This window comes from Pinus tabuliformis, chromosome 2_2 (genome assembly GCF_031772625.1).
Source record: "Pinus tabuliformis cultivar Carrire ecotype Pingquan chromosome 2_2, CPIR1, whole genome shotgun sequence".
NCBI lineage: Eukaryota > Viridiplantae > Streptophyta > Pinopsida > Pinales > Pinaceae > Pinus > Pinus tabuliformis.
The window spans coordinates 632,986,212-632,997,201 of record NC_142300.1 but is presented as its reverse complement, the minus strand read 5'-3'; the positions used below and the strand labels follow the sequence as shown (position 1 = coordinate 632,997,201).

Here is a 10,990-nt window from a genome sequence, read left to right as displayed (position 1 = left end):
GTGGATTACAATAAAGCCACTGGCCTAGTGATCCCTGAACCAAACTGTGGGTTGCGGTAAAGCTAGGTATTGTGTGTCTTGGTGGGCCTACGAATCCTCAATCGATGAATGACAGGATAGATGATAAAGACTAGAATTGATTACCCTTGATAGGCCTAGGAATCCTTGCCAATGAATGGCAGGATATACGATAAATCTTGGAGGGTGGTGTCTCGGTTATGGGTTGGTGATCACTAGATTTGACTGTGGATTGCGATAAATCCTAGAGGCTAGGAGATAGGAAAATTACTCATGGTGTAGGTGGAGAAATATGGTGGCATCCATGCTTTTTTATGGCTTAGTGATCCGGTGAGGATTGCGGTAAAGCCTGATTCTATTGATGAGGGTGAGGTGGTTTAGCCTTGAGAGTCCCTGGATTGGTTTCGTTCATTTGAGTCCCACATTCATTCTTGGAACATGGAACGAGGTTGATTGGCTGAATAGAGACTTGGTTCAACCAATATACGGTCGGATGGAACGTGGTAGTCCCAGACCGGGTTGGCTTTTGCATTCATTAATAAGAGTTTATTTCCTTGGTATTATATGAGAAAATGTATTGGCTTATACGTGGCATTTATGGCTAATGTATCCTTGTTACTTATGTTTTTTATATGCAGGCTATGAATATGTTTTATGACAGTGAAATTTTTTGGTTCTCATCATGTTTTGATTTGTAAATAAATGTATAGTGAATCTATGACTTAATAGATGATAATGCAGCTAATGTGATAAGGCATCAATTCTTCTTAGTGATTCTAGGATAAATATAAGACCCCTATGCTCATATTTGTTATTATGCCATGTAGAATGCATATATTTGACTTGTTTGACGAAATCCCTGTCATGGATAGTAGGGGTCTAGTCAAGTCTTTGTTCAAGAATTTGAATTGGTGCCATTGTCTCTATGTTTCTTTTTGTTTTTTTGAATTCCATGAATTTATGGATAGTGACTGGGTCCTAGCCTAGGAATTTATCCTTAAATATAACAGTTTTTGGCATAGCACTCACAAAAAATGGCTATAGTCGCACACAAGTAGACTCATGGGAGTGACTGGGACCCCCAGTCACTTGGAGGGCTTCACAAGGGAGCGACTGGGGCTCTAGGTCCTTGAAATGCTAAGTTGCAGGTTGGTCACTTGGAGAGGTGGGGTAGCTCTTAGAGGTTCTATAGGACGTGTGGATGGTCAGTTTGGTTGTGTTTTGTCAGTTCCACTTCCTTAAGGTGGCCTAGGTGGTTGAATCAGATATAGTAACCTCTCGTCACATGTTTACCTCAGTTGGTCGGTTACTTGGGTAAATATGGGAGGAGGGTGTTATACCCTAATTACATTAGCGTTGCTCCTTGATATGTAGAGAGAGGAGCACACCGAGCATGTGAGGCGCTATTTGCAGATGAATTATGAATTCAAATGATATAGTTTCATCCCAAAGCTCAAGAAATATCCTCCATTCGCACATGGTTAGACGGAGATAGTTAGGTTTAGTAAATAATTTTCTTACATTTTGTTGACATAATCCATGAGGATTGTGTGTGATCATGAACATGCACACTATGGGTTGTTCTCGAATGCGGCCATCTAAATGCATCAACTAGGAACTTGACATAGTCTAGCAATGTAAATTTTCCATTTTAATCATGAAATTCTATCTTTCTGCAATTTTTTATATTGTAGATGGATTCCCAACCCTCCATTACCTGATAGTGCTAAAGTTGGGTTTATAATTAAATCTAAACAAATGCCATATGAAAAACTTACGGAACATGATCTCTGCAAATATTAGGCCTCAAAAGCTATTTTGTATACCATCAAATAAAAAATCCCAGAGAAATAAGTAAAACTACATGTCCGAGAACTTTTGGGGGTTTGTTGTAATAAAGGGAACAACCCTAGTGCCCCTTGATTATATGAATTTGACAATAGACGTGATGTATGAGGCATTAGGTGTCATGCTGAGTTTTCAATGAGCTCCATCACCTAGGTGAGTCACAATTCCTATTAACTGTCTGTAGTAATATGAATTTCATGTCTTTTCAAATTTAGCATTTTCTGAAGGAAAAAAGAGATGCAAGAATTGTTCTGCAGTTAAGACGTGAATAAAAAGGCTGAGACACATTTTATAATCAACATGAAGTGATGTAGATGAATCAAACAAGTCGGAGAATCGACATCCTATGTCGATGAATTGACAAATATATTCACAGTTGCAGTTTCAAAGCCTCTTTTCATGAAGCTTTGGGGTTTAGTTGTGTGCCACCACACCTCCCCACAAGCAGTTTTGTTTCCTCACTGCTATGCTTGTGAACATATGATGCAAGTATTTGTCTTCATCTAACCATGGAATTGTAGTTTGCAGCTCAATTGATGGAGAAATGCATTTTTAGGATTCAAACGCTTTTGTGTGATATGCTTCTTTGAGATGGCCCAATTGGAGTTGTAACTCAGTCTCCTAGTATCATGGATCTTGTCAACTGTGATGGTGTTGCTCTTTATTACAAAGGTATGTGCTGGATGTTTGGAATGACCCCATCTGAAGCTCAAATAATGGATATTATAGATTGGTTTCTTAAATACCATGAGGATTCAACAGGCTTTAACATGGATAGTTTGACAAATGTCGACTATTCTAGCACCACCTATATTAGGAATGTGGTATGTCGACAATAATGCACTTAATCAAATGGCATTGATTTCTCTACTTTTAGTTTGATTAGGACTATGTCAAGCCAACACTACATGGTCATATTCCTTTAATCGACTTGTCTACCTCTAGTATATGTGTTCTGAATCCACCAATTTTTAAGATGAAATGATAAAGGCAAGAATTAATAACTAAACCTACGTGGTTTTTGATCCATAATAATAGCGCTATGAGTGGGGACATTGCGTGTAAGGCACAATTTCTTCTGTATGGATTAGGCCACCAATTGGAATCTATCCCACTATCAATATAAACTAGTTGTGATTTATGTATCTAGAGGACGGTCGAGACATTTTGAAATCTACAACATACGAAATTCATACTATGTCAACAACCATGCTGTGAACAACACCTCATGACACTGCTCCATGAAAGTGACGTGCAGTGGCAACAAACTATCTTGTTTCCTAATTCTTGGAAAGATCTTGGACTTGGCTCCCTTCAATTGGTATAAAAGAGGAAATAAGTCATGCATTTTACAATAATCAATAGCAACTAAGAAATTCAGTGGGTATCAACTATTTAATCTCCGTTTCTTTGTTGAGAGTGGTAATTCGGGTTGAGTAAGATGGAGCATGTGGAGATAGCATTTGGAAGCTTTAATGATATGTTCAAGTTTGAAGCAATGAAGACATATGTTGCAAAGTTTATCTCCGTGTTTATTTTCATCTTTACCAGTGTAAAATCTATCATGGCTTACGGTTCATTCTCTTTTCTATTGTGCTTCATTTCTTGCACCCTTCTGAGAAAAAATTGAAACGTTTCTAATCACTTTTGAACTCACCCAAGGCTACTACATCATGCTCCTCCACAATGTTTTTAATTGGATCAATCAACTCTATTAGGAAGCATGTGCAGAGGAAGTTGTGTGGAGGTATTGATGTGGAGGAAGCATATGTGGAGGAAGTTGCGAGGAGGTGGTTGTCCAGAGGAAGCGTGTTCAAAGGAAGTTGTGCAAAGGTGGTTGCGTGGAGGAGATGTGTGTGAAGGTGGTTGTGCAGAGGAAACATGTGCGAAGGAAGTGTGTGTAGGGGAAGTGTGTGCAGAGGAGGTTGTGTGGAGGAAGCGTGTGTGGAGAAGGTTGTGTGGATAAAGTTGTGCGGAGGAAGCATGTGCGGAGATGGAAATGTAGGCAAAATGCAAAATTTTTCTTTCATTAATTAGCGATAGTGGTAGAGGCAGAGGCTATGTTGCATTGCGGCTATTAATCTTATTTTTTTTAAGTATACAAACTAATTAAAAAGTATTTAAGGTTTTATGATTAATGATGAATTAATAAAAAGAATTAACAAATGAAAATGTTATAGTTAAATAATTTATTTACTAGAAAAATAGTAAAAAATAAATAATATAAATAGTGTTAAAATGAAATCTCTTAATTAAAAAGTATTTATAGTTTTATAATTATTAATTAATTAATATAAGAAAATTTTATAATTAAATAATTTATTTATTAGAAAAACAATAATAAATAAATTTTAGTGCAAAAAATACTTTTTTTGTTATTCATTTTTTGGTAAAAAAAGTACAAAGAATGGTTGATTTTCAGCAGTTTTCAAAATATACAATATGTTGTGAACAAAAAGAGTAGTAAAATCTACTAAATTCAAAAAAAAAATTGTTATCCTTCTAACTGATAAATTCAACTATTTGCTAACAGAGAGTAATAAACTAAGATGACATCAACAACATGTACCAGTTGGAGTTAAGCAAAAGAAGGCTAAAAGTAATTGTTGTTCTGCCAGTGTAGCTAAATGTTGTTTTTCCATTGATTTCTTTAAATTTGATGTAAAACATAAAATTGAATGTTGAGGAGTCCAAGTTAGAACATGAGATCTAAAGGAAGGAGGTGAGTAGCTTGGGCTTGAACACTGACAAGCTCCGAGTCCATGGTAAAGGTGTCAAGGTCTAAGGAAAAAGTGCTTTTTGATAACTTGTCTGTTGTTTTGTTAAAATCCCTGTATATGTATTTGAAATTGACCTTCAAGAGGTTATTTTTTGCTTCAATGACTTTGAGCTTCTCCTACCAGCGATCATATAATGCATTTTGAGTCACAAATAATCTATAAACAATTTATATTTTCTCTCTTAGCAAGTGTCATAAGTGCCCATGCAACAATCAACTTCGTTTTTGTATTGGTTCCAGTTCCAATTGCTAATTTGAAAGTGAGAGATTTGTCTTCCTGTAATTTAATCTAGCCTCCCCCATCGCAGATTTGATTTTGTGCGGCATCATAAAAAAAACCCACTGCTAAATCATGGTCAATGGGAGGGAAGAGACTCTTTAGAGGACTGCTAAAATGTTGGGAGAGAAATTCTCCAAACATAGATGTGATCTTGGAGGATGTAAGGATGATATTTATGTTCCCAAAGGTAACCTTGTTTCTAAGTTTCCAAATGCCCCAAAAAACAAATATGTGAAGAGCAAGAAGATGTTTATCTCTCCTAGTCCATAAGTATAAAAAGTCCTCGAAGGTGGATTGATGCAATTTTTCACTGGTACTTAGAATTTGTAGGACAAAAGACCATATTCTTTGTGATGTTTTTCATTTGACAAAGAGGTGGTCCACCGATTTCAACAGTGGTTTGCAAAGGCAACAGTGGTTTGGTCCCATAAAACCACTTTTCTGCATGTTATCCCAAGTCAAAATTTTATTGTGTAAGACTAGTCAAGAAAAATATTTTATCCTATTGGGCATAGACCATTTGCAGATAAATTTATTCCAATCATCTCATGTCCTTAAATATATTTAAATTTATTTAAAATTAAATTTTTGGGAATTTTTATGGGATGTATAAATTTTGTATTATACTTGTTATGTGGAAAATAATTTTTTTACATATACAAATGAAATTGATTTTTTATGAATTGTGATAAGAATGCTTATAGTGTATTATTGTTCCATATTTGATAAGTATTGAGATTATTCTTATATTAATGATGTTTCATGATATGGTGGTAAGAGGATAATGATGCACATGTGGTTCTTATTTATATAGTTGTTATGATAATTATGATGTATGCTTCTGATGCTATGTTGAGGTATATTAACATGTGGTTCATTTATTATGTGATGATATGTGTTTGATGTTATAACTTAGGAGGATATTATGAAGTGAAGCATGTGGTAATTGTATGTAGATTTATGACATGCAAAAATTTGTGATAACAATGATGTTATGTTCTCATGATGACATGCAAGACTTGGCATGTGGATTATTTTCTATGATACTATGATGGTATAGCTAATGCACTGGTTGCATGTTGAGGTGTGATGATTGTCAGGACTCCACAAATGGGCTGATAGGGCCAGTTTATTTGATGATCTCATGCAAGCCCATACGCATGAGGGAGAATAAATAACACCATATGGGCTAAGGACAAACTCAATCAATGGTTCCTTTGTCTTGTATAGCTCTTGAGGGCTACGGGACCATCTTGAGGAGGCCAAGTGCCTGATATTGAAGGCTAGGTGCCTAGTATTGTATTGGGATGCCAAAGTCTGGTGGGGGTGTAATGACTTCGATGCCTGGATTTGTGCGCCTTAGTGAGTTGTGGAGGGAGTGGGCCAACCTTGCGAGATGCCCGAAGACATTGAGCATTGTACTGGATGCCTGCCTTGGGGTAGATGAGGTCTCAGTCAGGCGCGAGCCTTGTGGCCATCCTTGAACTAGGATGGACCGAGGAGGCTTATGCCTAGTTCCGAAAGTGGGAAAAATGACAAAAATTCCTTGGGATTTCCTGGGTATTGTGAAACTTTCGATGTCTGCTGGTTATACTAGTTCAGCAGAGGGTGTCAACGAACATGAAGTAATAAATAACAAAATAAAATGTTAAAATAATTCAACTTAACTTTGGGACAAAGTTCCTTAAAGTGGGGGAGTATGTAATATCCCTTAATAATAAATAATAAATAATAATAAATAATAATAATAATAAAATAATAAATAATATAATATAATATTAAAATACAAGAAAATAAATAATAAACAATAAATAAAAAATAGTAATAGTAATAAATAATAAATAACAATACTAAAGCTCTAAATAAATATAAATAAAAATAAATAGAAAAATAATAAAAATCAGTAAAGCTATCAAAAAGTAAAAACAAAAGAAATAGAACAAGAAAGAAGTAAAAATTAGTAAAGTTATCAAAAAGTAAAAACAAAAGAAATAAAACAAGAAAGCAGTAAAGTTGCATGTTGACACATGGAGTGTGTGCATGTGGTCCCCCTTTCAATGTTCCATCTATTTAATAGATGGTGAGGAAGATGAGAGGCATTCCATCATCCATTCTCTTGAGAGAATAGTGTTGTGAGACAAAGGATTCCCTAGGAGTAGTATGTTGATTGAGGGCTCGAGGGTGGCCAGTTGTAGCAAGATTTTGTGCAATTGAGCCTACGGTTAGGTGGAGAGTCGTCCCCAAGACTTTGTTGCAGTTAGCAGAATTCAACTAGCGTTCAACCCCGAAATCACAAGTGAGAAACATCATCGCCACAAGTAAGTTGTCTCTACTCATATTTTTGAAATTTGATGTTAGTTGATAAATTGCGTGTTGATTATAAATCGCATGATTAATCTAATTAATTACATGTTTTTATTTTGGGGCTGTTACAAATTATCGATTTGCATGTGTAATTTCCTTGTTGGCGTGCATGGTTATGTATGTGTGTTCTTGGTTCTCTTGTTATCATGGACATGGGTGTTTCTAGGTGTGATGATGTTCTTCAGTCTTGCATTGCCATTTTCGAATAGCTATGGTGAGATGGGGTTCTCATGTTTTGGTTGAGTTGGATTTTCAGATGGATTCGAAGTTGAGTGAGGTGGATCTCTAAATGAAAGAACACATGGCCTATTGATCCTTGAACCAGACTGTGGATTACAATAAAGCCACTGGCCTAGTGATCCCTGAACCAAACTGTGGGTTGCGGTAAAGCCAGGTATTGTGTGCCTAGGAATCCTCAATCGATGAATGACAGGATAGATGATAAAGACTAGAATTAGTTACCCTTGATAGGCCTAGGAATCCTTGCCAATGAATGGCAGGATATACGGTAAATCCTGGAGGGTGGTGTCTCGGTTATGGCCTGGTGATCACTAGATTTGACTATGGATTGCGATAAATCCTAGAGGCTAGGAGATAGGAAAATTACTCATGGTGTAGGTAGAGAAATATGGTGGCCTCCATGCTTTTTTATGGCTTAGTGATCCGGTGAGGATTGCGGTAAAGCCTGATTCTATTGATGAGGGTGAGGTGGTTTAGCCTTGAGAATCCCTGGATTGGTTTCATTCATTTGAGTCCCACATTCATTCTTGGAACATGGAACGAGGGTGATTGGCTGAAGAGAGACTTGGTTCAACCAATATACGGTCGGATGGAACGTGGTAGTCCCAGACCGGGTTGGCTTTTGCATTCATTAATAAGAGTTTCTTTCCTTGGTATTATATGAGAAAATGTATTGGCTTATACGTGGCATTTATGGCTAATGTATCCTTGTTACTTATGTTTTTTATATGCAGGTTATGAATATGTTTTATGACAATGAAAATTTTTGGTTCTCATCATGTTTTGATTTGTAAATGAATGTATAGTGAATCTATGACTTAATAGATGATAATGCAGCTAATGTGATAAGACATCAATTCTTCTTAGTGATTCTAGGATAAATATAAGACCCCTATGCTCAGATTTGTTATTATGCCATATAGAATGCATATATGTGACATGTTTGACGAAATGCATGTCATGGCTACTAGGGGTCCAGTCAAGTCTTTGTTCAAGAATTTGAATTTGTGCCATTGTCTCTATGTTTCTTTTCGTTTTTTTGAATTCCATGAATTTATGGACAGTGACTTGGTCCTAGCCTTGGAATTTATCCTTAAATATAGCAGTTGTTGGCATAGCACTGACAGAAAATGGCTATAGTCGCACACAAGCAAACTCATGGGAGTGACTGGGACCCTCAGTCACTTGGAGGGCTTCATAAGGGAGCGACTGGGGTTCTAGGTCCTTGAAATGCTAAGTTGCAGGTTGGTCACCTAGAGATGTGGGGTAGCTCTTAGAGGTTCTATAGGATGTGTGGATGGTCAGTTTGGTTGTGTTTTGTCAGTTCCACTTCCTTAAGGTGACCTAGGTGGTGGGCATAGACCATTTGCAGATAAATTTATTCCAATCATCTCATGTCCTTAATTATAGCAAAGTGTGCAATAGCTTCATAGGCTTGTTTGGCTTTGATTTTTCTAGTTGAGGCATCCCAGGTCCAAACCGAAGAGTCCTTTGTACTGTTAAAGTACAACCCGTTGCTAATCAATTACTTAACAAAATGGCTCCATTCTTCTGTTAAATTGTCAAGCAAACCCAGATCAATTGCAATTAAACAGTAGCTTTTGTTGGGCAGTGAAGAGTCAAATATTTTGGCATCTTGCAAATAGTAGAGACCTTTTGAGTGTAAGCAGAGGATTAATTCAAGGGATACTTTGTTAACCTCTGGCTCCGCGAATAAAAATGTCTTTGTCTAGAACAATTTACTTTCCATCACTAATTTTCCAAACTAACTAATTGTAAAAAGATGGAAATGAAACAAAGAATGTATTCCAAACTATGAAGAAAAAAATTGATATAATTAGTGTTAAAATGCAATTATTCATTATTAATTAATAAAAATAATAATAAATTTTTATGATTAAATAATTTATTTATTAGCAAAATAGTAATTAAATAATTAAGTAAGAAATGCAACGTTGAGACACATAAATAATCATAACAACACCGTAAACTCTGTTAAAATGCAACCTTCCTAAGTTTAATGATTAATAATTAATCAATAATCATAACGACACCGTAAGCTCTGTTAAAATGCAACCTTACTAGGTTTAGTGATTAATAATTCATTAATAAAGTTTTATGATTAAATAATTTATTGTCGATTAGTGTTTTTTTTTTTTTTATTAAATAATTTATTGTCGTTTAAAATGAAAATAATTGAACCTGACGTGAATCGAACACGCAACCTTCTGATCTGGAGTCAGACGCGCTACCATTGCGCCACAGATCCAACACATGTGAAATTGAATTTTAGGATAACTTATTTAATTATATCTTGTATATGCCGTTTAGGGTTTCCTCCTCATGGCTTCTGCTTCATTGAGGTAGAGAAACAAATAAAAATAAAACGTGGCGTTGAGAATCGCTGAAAAATGCAAAGCATTAGATGAGTCTGGCATTTTCAGTTACTGAGCTGTCTCCGCTGCGCGGCTTATATCCCCGGTAAAGCGACCAAGAGTTCAATTAACTTTAACTATATATAATAATTAAGTAGATAAACGGAAATATTTTTAGAAAATGCTGGTAGGGATAACTGAAAAGCCTTGAAAACGTTCATAGATTCTATAGTCTAGTGGTTAGAACGTTGGGACTGGGTTTCGATTCTGTGTGGGAACTTAACAAGGGGGTTGATTTTTGAAGGAAGGAAGATGGAGGGAGGGAAATAGATTGATTGATTTTTAATTCGCTTATGGATGGATAGAAGGAAGGAAGGGAACTCAATAATAAGAGGAGGGAGGGAGGAATTTTAATTTGATTAGGAAAGAAGGATGGATGAATTTTTAATTTGCTTTTAGATGACGGAGGATTTTTAATTTACTTTTGGATAGATGGATAGATGGATGGATGGAAGGAAGGAAAGAAGGAAACTTACCAAGGGAGGGAGGGAGGCTTTTTAATTCGCTTATGATGGATGAAAGGATGGAATGATGGATGGATGGATTTTTAATTCCCTCTTAGATGAGGGAGGATTTTTAATTCGCTTTTGGAAGGAAGGCAGGATGGATGGATTTTTAATTCGCTTTTGCTTTTAGATCGACGTACAGACTAATAGGATTTGGTAAAGAAAGGAAGGAAGGAAGGAAGGAAAGAAGCCTATGTGACAGATTGTTTCTTCATCTGCTTATGTATACAACCTTTTTTCTGTGGGGTTCCATTCTGTGTGAGAACTTAACAATTGATTTTTTATTTGAAGTTTGCAATTTTTTTTATTTTTGATGGACGGATAAGACTTGATATAGAAGAAAAAAAGAAAGAAAGAAAGAAAGAAAGTTAGCCAACCTATGGGACAAATTGCTTCTTCATCTGCTTGATGTATTGAGTCACAATAAATGCTCCTAACTTCTCGACAAACCCCTAGTTAAATAGATTATCCCAAGAGCTAGCTGCAAGCATATATGCATAATTTTCCCTGTTTTCTTTAA

At 35.9% G+C, this 10,990-nt stretch overlaps 1 non-coding gene across 1 annotated transcript; it reads right to left on the bottom strand.

Annotated features, from left to right (window-relative positions):
* Positions 1-9,726: 9,726 nt before the first annotated feature.
* TRNAW-CCA (transfer RNA tryptophan (anticodon CCA)) lies at positions 9,727-9,798 on the bottom strand. Its single transcript has one exon. It is a non-coding gene; the product is annotated as a tRNA-Trp (tRNA).
* Positions 9,799-10,990: the final 1,192 nt, after the last annotated feature.